Source organism: Jaculus jaculus, chromosome 5 (assembly GCF_020740685.1).
Source record: "Jaculus jaculus isolate mJacJac1 chromosome 5, mJacJac1.mat.Y.cur, whole genome shotgun sequence".
NCBI lineage: Eukaryota > Metazoa > Chordata > Mammalia > Rodentia > Dipodidae > Jaculus > Jaculus jaculus.
Window position 1 is genome coordinate 116,585,004 of NC_059106.1, and position 5,165 is coordinate 116,590,168.

General features: G+C 35.8%; 1 pseudogene; it reads left to right on the top strand.

The window, feature by feature from the left end:
- Positions 1 to 4,598: 4,598 nt before the first annotated feature.
- LOC101596931 lies at positions 4,599 to 4,956 on the top strand (annotated as a pseudogene).
- Positions 4,957 to 5,165: the final 209 nt, after the last annotated feature.

Consider the following 5,165-nt stretch of genomic DNA (forward strand, 5'->3'; position numbering starts at 1 on the left):
TGGATCCCTAGGAAGATGCAGGAAGCTCCAGAGTAGGAGAGGAAAAGATGGCCAGAAAGAATAATAATTAAGTGTAGCCCTGAGTTATTGACTCCATCTTCACCCACCTCCCTACAGCTCTAAACACAGGATGAAATATTGCCAGACATTTATGTCATGACATTAAAAAACAAACAAAACCCCTTGTAATGAGTATCCTTACCTAATCCACTTAGGTCAGGCTCCGAGGGAGATAACTCTTAAACTGGCATGCCTCTGCTTCTGTAGGAAGAATAAGAAGTGTGAAAAGTGGGTTTGAGCAGAAAGGGACACTAACAAAAGATGCCTTAGGTAACCCCAGAGGTTGCTTAGGAGCTGTGAGTCTTTTAGGTATTTCTAGAATGCAAGCAAGAGGCCATCTAGATGATTCTACATCTCCAACCTCACTCCAATCTTACCCTTGCCCATCAATGACTGTATTCAGCACACCTATGGGGCAACATTCTCAGCAGCTGTCAGTGCAGGTCTGAGGCCTCTCTGTGGGTGGGGCTCTGAATTTCAGAAGCCACTCACTGCATCCATAAAGTAAGAAAGTGGTGACAAACTGTGGCAACACAAAAGTGATGGAAAGAGGAAAAATATACATCAAAATAGATGGAAATAAAAGAATCCATGAAAGGAGGCGAGTAAAGAGGGACTAAAGAAATCCCTTAAATATGTGCTACAGGACAAAAAGAAGAATAAGCCAAGAAAAATGTGAGAGTTGGTCCTACCTGGGAAAGCAATAAAAGGCAGACACAGAAAGGAGCCAGGAAAGCTTGGGGTAAGATATTACCGGGATCAAGACCTCCAACCAAGAAAAGGTGTTCTTAGCTCAGATATTCTAATTGACAAGCTGATAAACAGAGGCAGACAATGAATGTCATACTGTTTTCCATTTTTGTCTTTTTGTTTTCCCTTTGGCAACTGAAAACAACAGGGAAAAAAATCCAAACTGTGATGCAAAGCAAATGAAGCTATTGCACTCTCCAGTGAACAGTTTACTTAGTCAATAAAACAAATGCATTTATTGATTTTAAACTTTCAGCTGACCCTTTGGACAAAGCATAGAAAATTTAATTAAGGTTGCAAAGAAGGATGGAAAGGTTGAAATTTAAAAGTAAAGGTGAAGATAAGAAAAGTGAGTTGGTGTATACAGAATGAATGGATGAAATATGGGCTCCTTATATCCCTGTCTCATCAAGTGCCAAGTGATTAAACAAAAAGAAGCTTAAAAGCATTAAGATACAATGTCAACTAACAGAAAAATTCTAAGTAATTTGCTATATGCATACGGGAACTGGGAAAAGTGTCAACTTATTGTAACAAAAACAGAAAATCAGTAGCTAATATTTGAAGACAGTTAATGACAACATCTGCATATTAATTTTTTTTATTTTGTTTGCTTAAGAAAGAGAAGAGGCACAGAGACAGAGAGTGAGAGAGAAAGAGAAACACAGAGAGAGAATGGGCACTCCAGGGCCTTTAGCCACTGCCAACAAACTTCAGACACATGTGCCACCATGTGCATCTGGCTTATGTGGGTACTGGGGGAATCAAACCTGTGTCCTTTGGCTTTGCAGGCAAGTATCTTAACCACAAAGCCATCTCTCCAAACCCCCTTTAAAAATACTTTTTATTTATTTTATTTTATTTGTTAGAGAAAGAAAATATGCATATTTTAAGTACAGAATAAAATGCCTTACGAGTGTAGTAGGCAGTATGTCAACCGATTAAATACAGCATAACCTTTAGCAGAATACAAGAAGTGCTCTAAAGTCTTATTTATAGTATATACTTGTGTCTGTAGTTCCTTTGCAGTGAGTGGCAAGAGGCCCTGGTATACTTACCTTCTCTCTTTCTCTCTCTCTCTCTCTCTCTCTCTTACACACACACACACACATTATTATAAATAAATATTTTAAGTATTACGAATAACTTTTGATCAAAGTAAGATAAATGAAGATACAAAATCTTATCTCTAAGGGCTAAATATTTCAAGACAACAGTACTTTAAATGAACTATGAACAGAAGTAATTTCTTCAAGGATATAAACATGGGCAAGTCATAAAATCTACCCTCAAACTCATTCATGAGTTACAAAAACAATACCAGGTTCACAGAGACTTAAAATACAGACCTAAAAAGTTTATAAATAATGGCAATATCAACAAAACATACATGTAAATTCTAAACTGGAAAATTCACCCATGCTAAAAAACAGTGAGACTCTCAAGAATCTTAGAGTCAAACAGAAAGGAGAATCCCATCTTCTAGGAAGTAAGATGTATCAATCAGACTAGGAAAGAAGTATAATTAATCCATATTTAGAAGTCTTAAGGGCTAGGGAAATGGATCTCAACAAAAAGCCCAACATGCCCATTCTCAATTTCTCTCTCCCTTTTCTTTCTCTCTCTCATCTAAAATAATTAATTAAAGTCTTGAATCAGAGTGGATAGTTCATCTTGCCTCCACAGAAGGCTTTCTAAGTAGGTGAAAGGAAATACGGAGGTGCAGTCAGGGTAGGATTAGTTGTGCTGCAGCTCCAGAAAGCCTGGTATTTTAGAGGCTTATAATATCAAAGGCTTAGTCATGCTTATACTTAATATCCACCATGATTTGTCAGGGTGGCTTGTGCTCATTGCAGCCACCCAGGGTCTCAGGCTAAGAAACTATCATTCTTACAGATAGCTATTCCTCTATATGATACAGAGCCAATAGAGAAATGAGGCCTTGAGAGTTCTCCACTGTCAAATCAAGTTTCAGTCTAGAAAGGACAATATTTCTGCTTATGTATCATTATCCAGAAATACCTAGGCCTCCATCCAAACACAAGGTGCCAAAAAACATCTATCTACAATGGAGTAGAGCTGAAAATATGTGGAGGAATAGCACTAGAGCTAAGAAGGGGAATTGTTACCAATTGGAAGAGGACAGTTTTGTTGGCTAAAATATACTCTAAAGCAGAGTTAAAAGGTCATTAAGCTAAATAGAATTTTTCCCATTAAATTAGGCTCTGATTCATGCCAGCTATCTGCCTAGGTAGGAAATATCATCAACTATATAGCCAAAGGTATAATAGGTCTAGAGATTGTAAAATACCAAACAGCAATTTAAAACAGTGGCAGACCTCACAGCCCCAGCAATTTTCTTTTTTCTTAATTTTCTTTTACTTATTTCATTTCCTGAATACTTTGATGGTTAGCTCTTATTAATATATGTAAACTTTGGGATTGGGGTCATCCATCCTTTTAAAAAGAACTTTTAGTTAAGGAATATATGTTTAGAGCCAACTTAGGAAGAACAAAAAGGGAAGATACTGAAAAGGAAGTACTATTTTCAAGCCAATACTGATTTATCCACTTCAGTATCACAATCTTGGAAAACTTCAGTGAACTTAACTTGAATTGTGCCCACATTATACCTTATTTTCCTGGGACAATATCTATGGATCACCATAGAAGTTTTAAACCATTATTTGAATTAAGACATGGACTGCCACAAAGCATTTACTCACAACTCACTAGGGTGGTGGCAAAGGAAGACAAAATGAGCCATTATATTCAGTTAAAAGAAGCTTTCTAAAGGCTTTCTTTAAGGAAAGGTCTTCAGACTAAATAGGGAAATTCCAATATCCTCTTTCAAGTACTCTCTAAGGAACAGATATTTCTTAGTCATATTTCAATATGTTTGCTATAGTTTTATTTCACATTAAAATAAAATGATGAGCTATACATTAATAACAAATTTTAACTTATATGTTTATAATTATGCTTCACTTCTTACATCATTTTCCACATGGATAGCCCCCTGTCCTTATGATGTGAAAGCACATCTAGCTGCAACTGCTTGTTAAGACAGTTATAAATAACACTCATCAGTGAAAACCAAGAATTGCAAGGACACTCAAATGGATTGATGAGTCCATCAGCATTAATTTATTAGATTCTAAAAATAAGTCTATTCATGCTATAGCATCTATTTTTCACTTTCTTTGAAAAAAATCACAAAATATTTTTAAAAGTTCCACATGAGACAAACATATCAAGATTAATCCATTTAATTGCTTGATAATATTATACAATTATTGTATGGTAATCATGAAACACTTTACTATGTCTATTTTAAATTATTTTTTCACATGAGATCACAGCACCCTTGATAAGTACCTTTATTTGAAATTTTAAGTTCAAAAGAAAATCTGATGTATTAACTAGCAATGCATTCAAATAAACCTATGGTAGGATACACTTTTGTTTCCTTCAGAGACTCCTAACACATTAAGGCATTAAATATGCCAGCCTATAGCCAACTACTATAGGTTACAAGGAAACAGTATAGGATACTACAGTTTGAGAAATTGTGGAATCTCTTGCCCTTGGTTGTTGCTTTACATTTTCAAATTTGAGTTCCTTCCTTGTGAGATGGTGATAATCATATCCTCTTAATGCATAACTGAATTAAATGAAGCATTTATATGAAATAGATATTGCAATGTCTGGAGATAACACTCTACTCTTTTCTGCCATCTTGGGTCCTGTAGGGCCTGCTGGGAACAGGACTTCTAAAAGGCATAAATATGTCTGGAAGGCTCTGGTGCAAGGCCATTTTTTGCTGGCTATAAGCAGGGTCTTCAGAACCAAAAAGAACACATGGCTCTTCTTAAAATTGAAGGTGTTTATGCCCAAAACGAAACTGAATTCTACTTGGGCAAGAGATGTGCTTATGTGTACAAAACAAAACAACAACAACAACAATAACAAAAAAAGAAAACAGTGAGTCCTGGTGGCAAATCTAATAAAATAAGAGTTATCTGGGGAAAGGTAACTTGGGCCCATGGAAATAGTGGCATGGTTTGAGCCAAATTCCGAAGCAACCTTCCTGCCAAGGCCATTGGACACAGAATCTGTGTGATGCTGAATCCTTCAAGGATTTAAGAAAAGTAAGTAAATAGAAGTGTGTTTGTGCTATTGTGAGAAAAAGCAAAACTCCAGTGATCTAATAAAACAAAACCATTTGTCCCTCTGTGAGGTATGAGAAAATATTGATATAAAGTAATAAAAGGTTATCAAAACCTCAGAGAAGTTAAGCTATTTCTTGAGTAATACAAAATATTCAAAGTTTTCTAGATATAAATCATAAACAG